At 41.6% G+C, this 18,775-nt stretch overlaps 1 protein-coding gene across 15 annotated transcripts in view; it reads right to left on the bottom strand.

Annotated features, from left to right (window-relative positions):
• Positions 1-18,775, bottom strand: part of eya4 (EYA transcriptional coactivator and phosphatase 4) — a 535,797-nt gene that overhangs the window by 248,036 nt on the left and 268,986 nt on the right. For 2 of the 15 annotated variants that reach the window (XM_070885524.1, XM_070885529.1), the window contains exon 1: positions 3,273-3,638. The exons of 11 other annotated variants lie outside the window; for them this stretch is intronic. The gene's annotated coding sequence lies outside the window, so the exon portion shown is untranslated. Of the gene's footprint in view, positions 1-1,952; positions 2,098-3,191; positions 3,236-3,272; positions 3,639-18,775 lie in introns of those variants that run through there. 2 more of the 15 variants (XM_070885530.1, XM_070885531.1) reach the window with 2 other exon arrangements.

Here is an 18,775-nt window from a genome sequence, read left to right as displayed (position 1 = left end):
CTAGTCCCACAAAAACATTCAGAAACCTTCTAACGTAACTGCACATGGGAATTATTTTGTAGTTTTCACAATTTCTGTTGCAATTTTATTAAAATATTTAAAGCAGAAGATAAAATATCATTTACAGAGACCTTACACTGTAATAACTAAATGACCAATTTTTACATTTTTAATATCAAGTAAATCTCCTCAAAACAAAAATTACCAATAAACTTCAATTTAACAGGTTTCAAATTGAGCATTGAAGACTTATGCTTTTATATGTTGTGTCAGTACAAAATATAGAAAATGTATATTTTTTGTTTTAGAAACTAAAGCAAATGTAAACCCAGGAAGAGTCTGAAAAGATGTTGTCACATACTCAGATGCAATATTTGCAATCTGCTGCAAGTGTGAGGAACCATAAATAATTCATTTCTAGGTAATTATAAACCAATGGAACTTTTCAGCAATATTTTCAAAGATGTCTGTAATTCCTTCAGCCTTGTTTGCCTTTTCTGGTATGACCTTCAATTATTTCAACAGAATAAACCTACATAAGGGGTTTAAGTAAAATGCTTTCCATACACCCTTAAGTGGTGCTGTTGTTTTCTACAATACAATGTAATTTTCCAAATATATAGATTTAAAAGAACACATTGAAGGCATATCTCAACAAATAGTTTTAACAGAATTCAAAGAAGTAACAGAACTCAAATAAAAATCGACACTTAAAACAAAACCTCACATTAGTCGGAACACAGGACTAGGCTTCTCACTCCAAGCGCAGTATCCCACAGAGTCGCATGCAACAAATGAACTATCCCATCTTTAAATGGCAAATATTCAATAAAATCATGAAGAGGACTACTGCATTACTTTTTGATATGTAAAATGCACAATATCCATGATAAAGTGAGTTTCCACAGTTTGTGATAATTATAGAACATGGTAAGTATGAGCAATCAAAGTGAAATACAGTTGAGGAGCCCTTTAACTAGATAAAAAGATGTTCTGTTTTCTCAGGAAATAAATTAATAGATTGCCCGAGCTTTGATTTTTATACGTCTGGATATTTTTCCAGTAATCACAATCATTATATTGTGATAGATGTAAACAATGCAGAATGTCCTCACATTCTAGATTAAAGTTAACCCATTTTTAAAACTGTTTATCAGAGACCAGAATTATATATGATCACAAGGAAGCCAAAATTGCCTAAAGTTTTGTAACGATCAAGTTATTTTTAAAGTTTAAAATAAAATTGTTGCAGCCACTTAAATGTGGTTCCAAAAATTATTTTTTCTATCAGTTTGGAAACGGTAATCGCAACCTGTTTTATAGCCATTACCTTAATAACAGGAGCAGCTTAGGAGTCCAGAAAGTTACTTAGTAGAGATAAAGAAAACATAGCAGCTTTATATAAAAACATTGCCAATATTTCCCTGCAAAATAAAGCCTATAACATATTTATTGCTGTGCTTCGAACTAAATACTAGACGGTTTATTTAAAACTCAATGACACACTGAAGTATATAAGGTTTGATAGGTACAAGCTGAACTGAAATACATTTACCGACAGAGAAAGAAGTCAAATCACACCTAATTGTACAGTATTCCCTCCCAAAATGATCTGCATTTGCATTATTATTAAAGTTTACTCTCAACTAAGTGTCAAACATTAATCACATTCCTCTCAACATGCACTTCTCTATTATTTAGGCAAAATAATATCCCCAATATTTTTAACACACAACGTCAAGTATATTTTTCACGACAGCCAAATTTTTAAGTTACACTTTCATAAAAGAACGTGTACGAAAGAAAAACAACTGGGCAGCCCACATAACAGTCTGCTTGCTTTAAACACCCAACATCAGTCTATTGCATATAGGAGCTCTGTAGTTTCGTGGCAATAGCCTACAGAACTAAATGAGACAGGAAAACCTTCCCTCCTTTACACACTGCCATACCTGTTATTACAATGAAAACAGAAGCCAGGTTCTCAAAACAATCCAAAGCCCTAAAGGAGAAAACCTGATTTCAGACACAGAAGAGCCCAGTCTGTGGTATTCTGTTTCCTCCACTAGGCTGATAACGAGACACTCCTGTGGTAACCTCTCACTGGCTGTGTCCCGTGAATGAAGCAGACTTTCAAGAAGTCAGCAAACATTTTGCCAACTCATGACATGGCCTCAGATTGCAAGCACCGACAGTTGCTCTTCAAACTGAAACTCGACTTTAAACAGATATATATGCCAAACAGAGGACTGCATCACTCCAACCAGTAATACTATTTCTGACAACCAGGTCTTGTTTTTAGGATAAACTTCAAGTAAGCAAATTAAAGATGGAGGAGATTGATTGTTCAGCAGATTGTTGCAAATTATTTCTTGTACGTTACTAGCAGAAAATGTTTGAAACATATTTAACTGATTTTTTTAAACATATTTATTATACTTTAACAAGAAATTAAATTATTTATTTTATTAAACATTTTAGTTGAATCTTTTAGGTCTCCTCTTCTATCTGTAATGATTCAGAACGGATTTGTAACGTAATCCTCCCTCCGTAGATCTTGACTTCCTTCTAACAAATTGTTATGAGACACCATTACAGATAAGCTGACATAAAAATTCTGATTTCTTCTTTACTGGTTTGCACTGAACAAAAGCAAGTCTAAAACTCAGCTTCAGCAGGGAGAGTAGAGCATTCGTCCGCAATAATAAAATGAAAGCCAACATTTCTGATCACATTTGCTGTAAGCAAGGTAGAATTACCCTCCAGTACAAAAGGAAAAAAAAACTGCAACAAGAAAGGCTCATTGAAAAGCACAGTTCATTGAGTCTGAATGTGTCAAGTGAAAAAATCATTCTACAATGAACTGAAAAATATGTTCTGTAATTCAAAAGTAACAGGACACTCTTGTCTTACAAATACTGTAACTTATCTCTATAGCACAAGCTTGCCTTTCACCAAGAAACCGCATCGACGCATTTACTGAAGAACACCAGCAGCCTCAACAATTGTTTTTTCACTTTCCCAGAAATGAATTGCCCAGGTTATAAACAATCTATTTCCATCCTACTGAGCTAAATCTACAAGGAATTAACAAAATGACTTTGGAATGACAATGATAATATATCATCCACTGCGACTTGCAGTCTGTAATGGAATAGAGGAAACAATTCTCAGGTAAGCTGTTCAATTACCTCGACATTGGGCAGATACGTGAAACAACGGTCTCATTGTTTTACTGGAAACAAAGCAAAAAAAAGAAGGTAAGATCTTACCAGAAAAATACACAGCTCTTCAGTTAAAACTCCAAAATGTTCATTTTGTTTTTACCTCTGCAAGGAAGATATTATATTTTTTCTTCTTTAACTTAGTCGGTATAGTCACCAGTTCAATGTTACAAACATACTGCAGCTTCTCAATTTGCCAAGTGGTTATTTTCGCAACAATATTGTTTTTATTTTCTCTGCTGATTTCCTCTCTTTTAAAGCTGTAATCATGTTCCAAGGTTCAGCGCTGTTGATTTAAGTTTACCATGAGGATAGTCAGAATAGTAAACAAGTTTCAGGCTGACCAATAGCTTTCCACACTCTTCTGTTTATAGCAAGCTGACTTACATTCAGAGGTCACCTAGTCAACAGCTCCTGTCTTTCTCTGGATATATAATGTGCTGCATTTATCCCAGGGCTCATTGGTGTAGCCACATCCCCAGCCTCTGCTCGCCTGCTGTCACTTTGTGACGCATCTGCTCTTTAGCATGTGAAGTTTCACTCACAGAAGGGAATTTAGAATTTTTTGCAAGAATGCAATGTAATTTTTGCGGAGCTGCTTAAAAATTAGTCAAAATTTCCTTCAGGATAAAGTGTTTTTTTCTTTTACTTTAGTTTTGCTTAATAAAGCAGTGTCAATTTTTTGGTTCTTAAAAATGAAACATCTATAAATTTAATAAACATCGAAGAATTTTTGCAAACTTTACCACATTTTTTGTTACTTCTTTTACAAATTACTTCGAGAAACTTAATCTTGGAAGAATGGATCCAGAACTTGATTTTATATGAAACTTTGGAATTTTATTACAATTAATTGAATTTCTAGCTAATATTTTCAGGAATTCAATGGAAAAATATGTTGGTGAAAAAGGAACAGTGTTTCTTTTAGCTTTAGTTCAAAAATTCACCAACAATTTGAAAACTTAAACCATAGAAAATAACTAAAACAGAAGGCTTCAACTGAAAAAGAAAATTCTGAAATCCACCAAGTTGCAATATATAGGCAACCAGAATAATTTTTAACAGTTTTCTCTAAAAATCTGCTGCACCAATTAAACTAGTACAACATTTATAGTTTAACTAACCTCACACAAAATCACTGTGCCACTGACTTAAACAAAGGAGAGAAGAGACTGAAGATGGCACCCTTCCTCCTTGGTGGAGACCCTGAAACGCCTGTCACAACTGGGCTTTGAGTGAAAGTTACACCTGCAGCACATTTCTAGTTCACTTTTGTCACCACTGCAATGTTTAAGTGACGGAAAATGTCCAAGCTCTATTAAAGCTAATAACACATGATTGATGTGCTGCGTTAGGAAGCTGTGTCAGTACAGATTAGAACATCTGTGCCGTCACTTTGACAACTCAAGCACTTTATTATTAGAAAGGATCTTGGGAGACTGAAAATTCTCTTAAATGTTTCATGGTTTAAAAAAAAATTGCACTGCACAATGTATAGATCTACTAAAATGATTTGTGCTATCAATTAAAAAGGGCAACTTCTGCTGAATGAAAAACACATATTTTAAATTTATTTATACAACATATTCATTGAACGGGGTCCTCCTGGAATATTTCAGTCACCAGAAAGTGATATTTCACTCCACAGAAAATTAAGCATAAGCACCTGTGTAAAACTTTGTGTACCAGGCAATGTGCGCTGTGTTCAAAACCTATTTTAAACTGCACGCGCTGTCCATAAAATGAACAGAATATCTGACTGAGTCACAGTCTGTTTTAAACGTACTGTCAACTTCTGAAGGAATTCTGGTGCAGTCGTAGATACAGCCAAAGTAACTTGGCTAATTTGTGGCACATCAGTTACATGAAGGCTATGCTAAAAGCAAGAAAGAAACATGGATTACAACACCAAAAGAAAGACTACTACATCACCTGAGAACAAAAGATGAAGTTCAGATACAGCATATGCAAGTCAGTTAGTTTTACAGCAAACTACCAGAGTTGTAAGAGGCAGTGTACAAGTAGTGCTGCAGTCAGGACTGCTGGATAAGTCTGCAAACTGTGTTGTGGAAACACAGTTCAGCAGTCACCCTGTCTGCAGAAAGAAGCATTTTTGTCTGAAAGCGTCGATCCCTTCAGGAAATACCTAGACTACCAAAAAAAAATTAGAATGCTATTAGCTGCAGCCCTTGTCATATTTCTTCAACAGCACACAGGTAAACATCAGCCCTGGCCAACTACTCAAAGATACTGCCAGAAACCTAATGGAATACAGGCAAATCAAAGAAATTTATGGAATTTCCTTGCATTTAGCCAAATGTCTACTTTCTAGTGGTACTGTAGTTGATTTAAGCAACAATCTTTTTTGTCAAATAGAAGTTAAACTTTATTTTGTTATCTTTGCTCTGATGACATAATGAAGTTCCACTTTCAAAAACAGTGCAGATCTCTAACACACAAGAAAGAGGCACGAGTTAGTTATTAATACTCTAAAAGTATTTGTTATACCTTCCATCGGGCTCCATGAGTCAATGAGGTTTAGAAACACGTACTGAAGCAAACATTTTCTGGATGTTTGGTCTAACAAAAGGAGTAAATGAAGGAAAAGCCAAATTAAGAAGATATTTCATTCATGGGTTAAATTTTTCCAACATCGCTTGATCTCATTATGCTAATCATTAGTATTTTGCGATACTGGGGTTAATTTAAAATATTTTGGTATATTAAGGAAAATCCAAAGATTCATTCTAAAATTGCTCAAAGATCAAAACCTGACAATGTAAAACTGCAACAATTGAAATAAAATAACTCCATACTGATACACCCTCCCTGCTACCTACTTTGATGTATTAACACATGTTGCAACTTCAAAAGATTTTAACACTGAAAGAATAGTTTTGAAAAATGGAACATAATAAAAGATTTAAAAAAAAACATCAAGAGCATAGATTTTTTATTTAACAGGTCAGCAGGTATGTTACTGGACTGGTCCTGTAGATGGCGCCATAAGTACTACATCGTGAGGTTTTCAGTTCCATGCACTTTTAGGATGTTATTTTTCTGTGTTTGCTCAAAAAAATATTTCATTCCATGCCATTCAAGCATTGCATAACAACATCTCTTTCATGAATAAAGACAACACACTCCCTGTAAATATTGCAGCGTTAATAAAGGAGTTTGAGAAATCTTGGCTCTCTTAATAACATCAAGATATTTTCAGTCATCCACAAAATCAGTTATTAATAATCAATATTTGCAAAACCTCCAGTGTACTGATCGTTAACATTAGAGCTGTTCTTTAAATTTGCATTTTTTAAAAAACATATAGGATTGTTACCATGGTTACCTACTTGCAGGCACTGTAAAACATTCTCCCTGGAGCCTTTCTGCAAACAAGCAAACCACCTTCCTGACAGGGAGAAATATGACCCACAGCCTGACTCATGTCCTACTGTATAGGGAAATGTAGCAAATACTAACTATGTTTGATTATTCCACCTCCCACCCACCCAAAAAAATCAGGCCATCCCACAATATATTTCTGAAATAAGATTGGTTAAACATTATTGTAATATCAAAATAAAACACATTTTAGTGGCTGAAGTGAGTCCTACTTTTGGAAGCAGAACAGACAGAACCCTCATTCATTATTAACCAAGTCTTGCGCCTGTGTCAGCGCCTGATAAATAATTTAGATTAATCTCATTACAGAAGATTTCATTACAGGATAATTTAATTAAATGATGAATTGGCTCCCAGATGTCAATGTGTATGCCATCTTTTAAATAATGCTGATGATGACATAGGGATTTGCAAGGTTCCCAGTCCAGACTAGGAAATGTGCATTATTTAACATGTTCTGCCTAGAAACTAACCAAAAAGGTCACCCGCATAGTTTGTTATGGCTCAAAATTATACATTAGGAGAAAACCAAAAACCTTGCCGTCTCTTCTAGAATGATAGAAAACTTTACAAAATTAAGCGATGGTATTGTTAAAAATAAATTTGTAATAGAAATGCGTGCAATGCTTCCATAGATAACTCCCCCTCTCACCCCAACAAAATGATTTGAAACAGAAGGCTTGAGAAATGATTTCAAAATTAAAATATTATGAGCAAGAAAAACAAAATAAAACATTACTGTAAATTGAAAGGGCCCAATTTACAAAAATATGTACTCCATCAAAACTGTCTTCTAGCACTTTCAGTGTAACATGATGTTTCAGGGTTTGTGCTCTTATGCTATCATTAAGCACATGGACATTATGGATGCTATGTAATAAGTCCCAAAAATTTTAAATGTTTTTGTTGACTGTATAATTTCTGTATAACATTTGGCGGGGGGCGGGGGGGGGTGGGGTCAAGTTACTGATCATTGAAATGTATTTTTCTTTAACAAATTCAGCGTCTAATGCGTAGCTATCACTTATCAGTGATTAAAATTAAAATTTAATGAAGTATTTTATTTATTGAGGTCACAAGTTAGTGTTTATGGCCACTCAAATATATATCACAATTTCCACCTTATTTAAATATAAGAGGAGGAAAGATTCTGGGGAGAGGAAATCCTTTGTTAGGTTTTGATCAAAAACTGTAAAGTGTTTTAAAGTTAATGAGGTGACAAACAAATCACTTTTAACCACAGTATATTCATATACTTGATCCAACACACCGATCGTGCCTAAAATATTCATATGCTTGGTCCAACACACTGATCGTGCCTAAAATATTCCTTTTCAAACCCAGAGAATAAGGAAATGTTTAATCAAGTTTGCCAAAATGTCCTGAGTTAGTTTACATTTGTTGGTGCGCTGATGTACCATATTTTCTGAATATGCAAATGAGCTATGTGGTTCTGATGAGGGAAAATATTCATGAATGACAACTGTAATCTGTAGCGCATTTTAAAGTTATTGAAGTGACGTATCACTTCGTACACATGCAGTTAACAAGACATGAAGGTTGTTTTGAGCATCTTTAAAGTAAATTGAAGCATCTTAGTGAAGACAATTCATTTGGTTTTGGCAGTACATATTACTAAATTTATATTAATGGGTTCACTTAAAATTTATATTTAGTTCTTGGTCCAAGAAATTGTGGGATTACTCAAAATATATTACAGTGCTACAGAGGAATGGCATTATATGCTGCATGCAGTTTGAAGGGAAAATCTCCATGACCTCTTTTAAAATTGTTTTTCTCCCTTAATTTTAGGCTCTGAACTATAACCCTAACAAAATGGCAGGCAAACAATACACTCCCATGTGTTTGCCAAGCCTCCGCTGCAACTTGTGTCTGTAAAATAAACATTTTTATTTTTGTCTGGAAACCAATTCATCACTCGAAAGACCAGTAGCAAATGCACTCCTACCTAGACAAAAAAAACTGTCGTGCAAACCTTTTTGTTTCACTGATATTAGAGTTATTGTTTGGAAATATATAAATGTTGAAATACTACCAAGAGATGTTTTTTGAAAAATTATCAGTATATTAAATCTTACGAATCAGAAATTATAAGGTACTCTTTCAGTGACAGTAGGTAACACAAGTAGTATGTTCTCAGCTTTTCTACTTGATCAAACAACAAGATAAAACAGTAATCCGGAACAGATGCAATAACAAAATGGTGGGTGAGAAATCCAATTTCTCTTAACTCAGATACTGCAGAAGACAGCAGTTTAGTTTGTAGGTATGTTACACTACTAATTGTTTAAAGTTTCCATTGCCTATGGGTCAATACTGTACTTCATTAATCCCCTGCAGGAACCACAACCTACACGCAAGCTCATAAAATGTTTATGTGGAAGGGTTTCACCCAGTATTTTATTTATTTTCAATCTCAAGATAGTTTTGAACAAAACATTGTCAATTACAATCCACGAGAGGGTTTTGACATTGTATATTTAATGTCAATGGCATTTTGATCATATTAAACTGAATGGTAAAAGTATATTCTGAAGACGTAAAAGGATTGTACTTTCAGGTCTCTGGAGCTTGTATACTTCAGAGGGCTTTGTAATCATCTGCTTTCTCTGTACTTTTCTGGTAAATTTTGAGTTCTTATAAAAAACACTCTTGAGTCACTTCAGCTTATTGTACGTGCCACTTTTGTTATACAAAGTCTATTAAATATTAGTGCAGGTAAATTGTAGATTTACAAGGTGAAAACGATTGTAATATTGAAAATTGGGAAATATAAATCAGTCATTTAAAGTCAATTATTTTACAAATAGTTCAATTTTTTGTCATTTCTAATCTAAGATTTTTAGTGATTTAAAAAAATGGTTAATGACCAAATCAATGTGCATTAAAGCTTTTTTCTTGGTACAAGCAAATAGGCAAATTAGGGTCCTGATGTAGCAGTAGTTTTTAAATCCTGGCAGGCTACACTGTGTTCCTTATTAAAGCCCATTGCTGGAAAGTTAGAAATTACAAATGTACACTTCAACTTGTATTGAAATTTTTAAAAAGGCTATTAAAAAAGCATATGGGATCCTTGGCTTTATTAATAGAGGCATAGAGTTCAAAAGCAAGGAAGTTATGCTAAACCTTTATAAAACACTGGTTAGGCCTCAGCCGGATTATTGTGTTTAATTCTGGGCAACACACTTAAAGAAGGATGTCAAGGTCTTGGAGAGGGTGCAGAAGAGATTTACTAGAACGGTTCCAGGATGATAGACTTCAGTTATGTGGAGAGACTGGTGAAGCTGGGGTTGTTCTCTTGAGAGCAGAGAAGATTAGAGGAGATTTGATAAAGGCGTTCAAAATCATGAATGGTTTTGATGAGTAAATAAGGAGAAACTGTTTCCAGTGGCAGAAGTGTTGGTAACCAGATAACATAGATTTAAAGTGATTGGCAAAAGAACCAGAGGCGACATGACAAATCATTTTTTTTACACAGCGCGTTGTTGTGATCTGGAATGCATAGCCTGAAACGGTGGTGGAAGCATATTCAATAGTAACATTCAAAAGAGAATTGGATAAATACTTGAAAGGAAAAAACATTACAGGACTATGAGGAAAGAGCAGGGGAGTAGGATTAATTGGATAGCTCTACCAAAGAGTCAGCACAAGCACGATGGGCCAAATGGCCTCCTTCTGTGCTGTATCATTCTATGATCCGGTTCTATGATTCTATGACAAATGTTCTACAGCTCCCCTCGTTTCACAATAACGATTGTGTTCCAAACACAGATGAGGCTGCATACAGGGAGGTTGAAGTGACAGTGACCTCAGTCTTTAATAAGACACACCAGATTGAGGAACAGGCTTTAGGGCCAGCTTATATACAGTGCTCCCAAGGGATGCTGGGATCCCTTGGGACTTCAGGGGATGAGCTCCCTGGTGGCGGAACATGGGAGTGCATGCATTACAGATACACAACATCACTCCCCCCCCCGGTCGGGAGCCTTTCTTTCCCTGGTGGACCGCCTCGGTACAAATGTCTGTTCTGGTGTTGTTGGCCCTGCAGGGCTGCTAGGTGAGCCTGGCCTTGCTGGGCTGTTGGACGTGATGGGTTCGATTTCCTGGTCCGGCGTGGTGTCATTGATCATTTGGGTGTGTGTTGTGGGCTCGAAAAAGGTGGTGTCTGCTGTGGGTTGTTCAGGGCAGTTTATGAAACGCAGCCTTGTTTGGTCCAGGTGCTTTCTGCAAATTTGTCCATTGTCTAGTTTGAATACAAACACCCTATTCCCTTCTTTAGCTATCGCCGTGCCCGCGATCCACTTGGGACCATGTCCATAGTTTAGCACATACACAGGGTCATTCAGATCAATTTCCCATGACACAGTGGCGCGACCATCATTTACATTTTGTTGCTGCCGCCAGCTCTCTACCTGATCATGCAGGTTGGGGTGAACCAGCGAGAGTCTGGTTTTAAGTGTCCTTTTCATGAGTAGCTCAGCCGGGGGCACCCCTGTGAGCGAATGGGGTCTCGTGCAGTAGCTGAGCAGTATTCGGGCAGGCGGGTTTGGAGTGAGCCTTCTGTGATTCATTTAAGGCTCTGTTTGATGGTTTGCACTGCCCCGCTCTGCCTGCCCATTGGAGGCTGGTTTAAATGCGGCCGAGGTGACATGTTTGATCCCATTGCGGGTCATGAATTCTTTAAATTCAGCACTGGTGAAACATGGCCCGTTGTCACTGACCAGTATGTCAGGCAAGCCGTGGGTGGCAAACATGGCCCTCAGGCTTTCAATGGTGGTGGTGGCGGTGCTTCCCGACACTATTTCACATTCAATCCATTTTGAAAAAGCATCCACCACCACCAGGAACATTTTACCGAGAAACAGGCCCGCATAGTCGATATGGATCCTCGACCATGGTCTGGAGGGCCAGGACCACAATCTTAGTGGTGCCTCTCTGGGTGCTTTGCTCAACTGAGCACATACGCTGCATTGCCGTACACAGGACTCTAAGTCAGAGTCGATACTGGGCTACCACACGTGGGATCTGGCTATCGCTTTCATCATTACTATACCCGGGTGTGTGCTGTGGAGATCCGAGATGAATGTCTCCATGCCCTTTTTTGGTAGTACTACGTGGTTACCCCACAACAGGCAGTCTGCCTGAATGGACAGCTCGTCCTTTCGCTGCTGGAACGGCTTGATTGGCTCTTGCATTTCAACGGGAATGTTGGCCCAGCTCCCATGCAGTACACAGTTTTTTACTAGGGACAGCAGCGGATCTTGGCTGGTCCAAGTCCTAACCTGGCGGGCCGTGACAGGTGATTTATCATTTTCAAACGCTTCCATGACCAGCGGGCTCCGCCACCATCAACAAGTTTGCAGGCTGCACCATTTCCACCCCCGTGGTGGGCAATGGTAGCCGACTGAGAGCATCCGCACAGTTCTCGTTGCCTGGCCTGTGGAGGATGGTATAGTTATACACAGATAGCGCGAGTGCCCACCTTTGTATGCGGGCTGAGGCATTAGTATTTATCCCCTTATTTTCTGCGAACAGGGATGTGAGGGGCTTGTGATCGGTTTCCAGCTCAAATTTGAGGCCAAACAGGTACTGATGCATTTTCTTTACCCTGAACACATACGCTAATGCCTTTTTCTCAATCATGCTGTCGGCCCTCTCGGCTTTAGACAAGCTCCTGGAAGCATAGGCGACAGGTTGCAACTTCCCCGCAACATTAGCTTGTTGTAATACACACCCGACTCCGTACGACGATGCGTCACATGCTAGCACAAGTCTTTTACATGGGTTATACAATACAAGCAGCTTGTTGGAGCACAAAATGTTTCTGGCTTTCTCAAAAGCAATTACTTGGTTTTTTCCCCATACCCAGTTCTCACCTTTGCGCAATAACACATGTAGGGGCTCTAAGAGGGTGCTTAACCCTAGTAGGAAGTTACCAAAATAGTTGAGAAGTCCCAGTGACGTTCTGTGGCCTGGGAGTGTTCCTGATAGCCTCTGTCTTGGCATCTGTGGGCCGAATGCCGTCTGCCGCGATCTTTCTCCCCAAAAACTCCACTTCTGTTGCCATGAAGACGCATTTCAACCCCTTCAGCCGCAGCCCTATGCGATCCAGTCACTGGAGGACCTCCTCCAGGTTTTGTAGGTGCTCTGCGGTGTCCCGACCCGTGACCAATATGTCGTCCTGAAAGACCACCATATGTGGTACTGACTTGAGTAGGCTCTCCATGTTTCTCTGGAAGATCGTTGCAGTCGACCAAATTCCAAACGGGCATCTGTTGTAGATGAACAGTCCCTTGTGTGTGTTGATGTAGGTGAGGCCCTTCGAAGACTCCTCCAGCTCCTGCGTCATGTAGGCCATAGTCAGGTTGAGCTTGGTGAACGTCTTGCCTCCTGCCAGCATCGCAAATAAGTCGCCTGCCTTAGGTAGCGGGTATTGATCCTGTCGCGAGAAACAATTAATAGTTCCTTTATAATCGCTGCAAATCCTTACTGTGCCATCACTTTTGAGTACTGGAACAATCAGACTGGCCCACTCGCCGAATTATACTGGGAAGATGATGCCCTCGTGTTGCAGCCTGTCCAGCTCGATTTCCACTCTCTCCCTCATCATGTGAGGTACCGCTCGCGTCTTGTGGTGAATGGGTCGTGCCTCTGGGACCAAGTGGATCTGCACCTTCGCCCTGGAAAAGTTTCCAATGCCTGGCTCAAAAAGGGAAGGAAATTTGTTAAGAACCTGGGTACATGAAGCCTCATCGACATGTGATAGCACTCGGATGTCATCCCAGTTCCAGCGGATTTTGACCAGCCAGCTCCTTCCAAGCAGTGTGGGGCCATCGCCCGGGACAATCCAGATTGGCAGTTCGTGCACCATGCCCTCGTAGGTGACCTTGACCATGGCGCTGCCCAGGACAGTGATAAGCTCTTTGGTGTACGTTCTCAGTTTCGTGTGGATGGGGCTCAGGGCTGGTCTGAATGCCTTGTTGCTCCACAGTGTCTCAAACATCTTTTTACTCATGATGGATTGGCTCGTGCCAGTGTCCAGTTCCATGGCTACGGGTAAGCCATTCAATTTTACGTTTTGCTTTATAGGTGGACATTTCGTCAAAAATGTGTGCAACCCGTGTACTTCAGCCTCCTCTCTCTGAGGCTCGAAATTGCTTTGATCCACCATGGACCAATCTTCCTCTACCACGTGGTGGTTAGTAGGTTTTGCAGAGCTTGCAGCTCATCTGCAAGCTCGTTGGAGGTGCCCCATTGTTCCACAGTTCTTGCAAACATACCCTTTGAAGCGGCATGAATAGGCTGAATGGAAGCCTCCACAACGCCAACAAGGTGTGAATTGCCTTGCATTCATCCTTTGTTGGGGACTCTGAGTCATCTGGGTCACCTGAGGCCTGCTGGCAATTGCAGACTCGTGGTTTCTGCCCTGTACATTTCTGCTTGCAAACACAGATCCAGTTAATTTATGAACATTGCTAACACTTGTGTGCTGAGAGATTTGTTTGGTGTTATCATTGGTGGACATAAACGCCTATGCTATCGCAATGGCCTTACTGAGGGTCGGTGTCTCTACAGTCAAAAAGTTTTCGTAGGATGGTCTCATGGCCGATGCCCAGTACAAAAAAGTCTCTGAGCATTTGCTCCAGGTAGCCATCAAACTCACCTTGGCCTGCCAGTTGCCTTAGCTCGGCGACATAGCTCACCACTTCCTGCCCTTCAGATCGCTGGCACGTGTAGAACCGATACCTCGCTATCAGCACGTTCTCCCTCGGGTTAAGATGCTCCCGAACCAGTGTACACAGCTCCTCATACGACTTATCTGTGGGTTTCACTGGAACCAGAAGATTCTTCATGAGGCTGTAGGTCGGTGCCCCGCAGATTGTGAGGAGGACCGCTCTCCTTTTTGCAGCGCTTCCTTCTCCTTTGTTGGCTATAAAGTACTGGTCTAGCCATTCGATATAGGCTTCCCAGTCCTCACCCTCCAAGAACTTCTCCAGGATGCCCAGTTTGCTGTATCTTTGTGTTGGATTCGTATTCTCGTCGCCAGTTATTGTGTTCCTAACACAGATGAGGCTGCACACAGGGAGGTTAAAGTGACAGTGACCTCAGTCTTTAATAAGACACTCCAGAGTGAGGAACAGGCCTTAGGGGCTGGCTTATATACAGTGCTCCTGAGGGATGCTGGGATCCCTTGGGACTTCAGGAGATGAGCTCCCTGGTGGCGGAACATGGGAGTGCATGCTTTACAGATACACAACAATAACCAATTGACTGCTTGCTGTCTTAGGTTCAGATTGCTTCACTCATCAAACTGGGGAAGCAAAAATTATTTTCTGTAGTTCTGTAGGGGCTGAAATTGTCCCCCCCGCCCCCCGATAAGGGCTCTGGCTGTCTGAAAGCAGCAGACACAGGGCTGCACGGAATAGCCGCTGACTCTCTGCGAAGGGGCCGCCATTTTGCAAGTTGCCCTTCATCAGGGGCGGAGCGGTGTAGGGGACCATTTTCCTGCCACGGCGTGCATGCGCCGACCCCTTACCGACCGGCGCTGGCGTCATCAGCGACGTGCTGATGTCATCAACGCGGCGCTGATGAGTGATCGGGGCGGCCAAGCCGCTGCAAGGGCACTTCTGCCCCTCAGCCGCAACGACATCCGCCCCGAATAAAAAAACCATCCAATTGCCGAATATCGATGGCACCTCTGCCGCAACGCATGCACCGGAGAAAAACTTTTTAAAAAACAGAAGGTACGCCCCGTTTCGGGCGGAGGTGAATTTTTACCCAGTAGACTTTGTGAGGTTGAAATTACCCTCCGCCCCAAACGAGGCGGATAATTCGCATTAAGTAATTATTCTCTGCCCCAATCCATGGAGCAACGAATAGTGGGAAATTGGCCTCTGTAAATGTTTTTATTTGTCCGGGCGGTGTTTGGGGCGGAAGTGTTGTGGGAGCGGGGCGGAAGTGTTGTGGGAGCAGGGCGGAAGGCGGGCAGTGTCGTCAACGCGATACTGATGATGTCAGCGCGACGTAGACGTGCTGCATCGTTCAGCACGTCCCTCTCCTTCAGTTAAAGGGGAGGGTCGCCGCGAGCTCTGCAGCCACTTTAGTAGCGCCCACTGGGCTGCCAGGGAGGGTTTTGACCGTGCCAGCGGCCCGGTACCCAAGAGAGTACGCCGGGAGGCCTGTTGGCAGCCCGACCGATCCTGTGGTTGCCATTGTCGGGCTGACTTCAGAGTCGGCCAACAATTAAAATAAAATGGTGGTGACGGCGGTGCGCCCTACCCTTTAAAGGTGGACACACCGCCCAGCCACTGGCAGCTTCCCATCGGGAAAAGCTGTTGGAGGCACCCTGGGGCAATTTCCCTCACGGGGCGGAAAAGGGCTGCTGCCGGACGGTAAGAGGTCGGCAGGTGCCCAACGGTGCGGGAACATGGGCAGAGCAGAAACTTGTTTCCGCCTCCCCCAACCCGGGGGCAGTTTCGGATGGGGTCGGCCCACTCACCTACCCCCGGTCGGAAAGGCCTTACCACTTCATTACGGCCTCTTAGAGGCGGTAATGACCTTAAAGAGGGGCCAATTTCGGCCCTTGAACCTTTACACATTGTTTAATAAAGACGTTATCACATGTCAGAATTTTAAAAAAGCTTATCATTAGCTAGTTAAGTGAGAGATCCAATTTTTATTTGTGACTGTTAATACAGAGGCAGTGGAAAGAGGTTGCTGAGTATATCAACATCAAGAGCATTGGCCCAAGAACATGACTGCAATGCAGGAAAAAATTCAATGATTTAACTGTAATTGTGAAGGTAAGAAGACTGCTAAAATACTTTCAGCTCTCAGCTGCACCATTCACAGCCTTATTAATTATAACACTCACAACACCGCCCTCTCTCACTGCACTGTCCTGCAATCACTGCACCAAAGCTTACTAAACATCTCCTCATGCTCACACACTCAGCACTATTTCAAACTTCATTTTACTTACAGCTCACATCTCACACACAGTCTGTCAGCTATTCACCACATAACAGTCTCATTCACCAAACACCTCTCAAGACTGTCACTAATACACTAAACACCTTCTTGCAGGAGAAAGTCAGATATAACAAGTCAACAGGCAGCCATCGGAGGAGGAAGAGTCCTTCTGCACACCCTCTCCCCCGCTTCAAGTGGGCTATAATGGGAAGGGACAGAGTGGAGGCTGTGGCCTCAGACAATGCTGGAGGAGACATCACACAGGGTTTCATTATACTGAACCCTCTTTGAATCTTCTCACTTCTCCTTCATTCCACACACTCTGCACAACAAGCTGCAGATATTTTCAACACTTCTGTCTCTCTGCTCTCACTCACACCACAACCTAACTCTCGTCCCTTTCTTACATTTCAGCTGTTCAGAATATCGCTGCCTTCAGCCAGTGGAGGAAGAGGAGCCTGTCTTTTGGATGAGTCATTAAACTGAGGCCCCATCTGTTCTCCCAAGTGGATGTAAAAGATCCCATGCACTATTTCGAAGAAGAGCAGGGGAGTTATTCCCGGTGTCCTGGCCAATATTTATACCTCAATCATCAACACAAAAAAAATAGATTATCTAGTCATTATCACATTACTGTTTGTGGGAGCTTGCTGTGCGCAAATTGGCTGCCGTGTTTCCTGCGTTACAACAGTGACTACACTTCAAAAGTACTTCATCAGCTGTAAAGTGCTTTGGGATGTCCTGAGCTTTGTGAAAGGCGCTATATAAATGCAAGTCTTTCTTTCTTTTCTTCAATGTTTCTGAAGGTGCACTGTCACATGATCTCACTCTCGCAAGCACCCACTCAGATTCTGAAACCACGCAAACTTGAGAGGCTAGGTTAGGGGAGGTATCTGCATATGGTGACTCACCGGGCACAAGTGTGCAGGAGCTGGGGCAAGTGGATAGGATGCCACAGGTGCCAGCTTGCTGAAGTGCGAGGTCACATCCTAGTTCTGCTGCAGAGGAGTCAGATGCTGACTTTGAGGGCCCACACTACAAAAGGAGGCTGATGGTCTGACATGGGGAATGCTTGGTGGATTGGGCAGCCATCCAGGGAGCTTGTGCATGATGGAGGATGGAGCATAGAGGATTCCAACTCCAACTTGTCTCAAGATCTTGTTTTTTTTGTTACTCTGTTCAACATGGATTGAGTGATCAGCTCCACAGTGGAACTCACTGTGATGAAGCATCTTATGACAAGTCTGACAGCTTCTGTGGCAGTTCACACTTCTGTCATAGAAGATTGGACGTTGCCATCTTGGCTTTGGAGGCCACTGTTGAAAGGAGCTTCCAGGGCTTCCATTTTACTCCTGCACTCTATTCTCCAGTAGAGCCCGAGGAATATTGAGGCATCACCCCAGGAGAGTGGCCTTGGCTCCCTGGGAGAGGTGCCTGCTGTCCTCTCTCACAATGAAAGCATGCTTGCTCCCCCACCAGATACATCACCAGTGCCCTTGCTTGTGCCACTCAGTCAGCCAGCCCAGACTGCTGCAGCCCAATGTGAGAAACTGCAGTCTGTAAGCAGGCCCTCTCGGCCCAGAGCTAGTTGAGGACGTCCTTCTGATGTATCCTCAATGGAAGCCTTCAACCTTCAACACAAGACAGGCATTAAGAGCTTGCACATGGGTGATTAACTATTTTTTTTGTCAATGGGGACATAATTTGTTTGACAAATTTATTTTTTGATCCAGATTTGGTATTTGTCTTTGTAGTGAAATGAGGGCAAGATCAAAATATTTGGAGTAAAGGAGGGCAATTGGATAGAGCTTGTAAGAAGAGAGGTATGGATTGTGGGACTGTTGGTGAATGGGGAATGGGAGGGATTTAGTTGACGTGCTCCTCAATGAGCTTGCCTGAGAGCTTGGGCAGAGAGGGGCTCTGGTGATCGCTGCCTCTCCTCCTGCTCTTCCTCCTCTTTTTCTGTCTTACCCTCTTCCTCCTCCTTCTCCTGTACTTGTTACTGCCCAAGGGATGGTAAGGGCTGTTCCCTCATGACAGTGAAGTTGTGGAGCATTCAGCAGATGACCACAAATCTGGATATAGCTCGCATTGTCGGCTACTCTGCAGCTGTACCCAGGTTTCTGATTGGAGTCATGAGCCATGTCCAGAGGGAA

Source organism: Pristiophorus japonicus, chromosome 7 (genome assembly GCF_044704955.1).
Source record: "Pristiophorus japonicus isolate sPriJap1 chromosome 7, sPriJap1.hap1, whole genome shotgun sequence".
In the NCBI taxonomy this organism is placed as follows: Eukaryota; Metazoa; Chordata; class Chondrichthyes; family Pristiophoridae; genus Pristiophorus; species Pristiophorus japonicus.
Note: the sequence above shows the minus strand (reverse complement) of the source record. Positions and strands in the feature narration are given on the sequence as shown.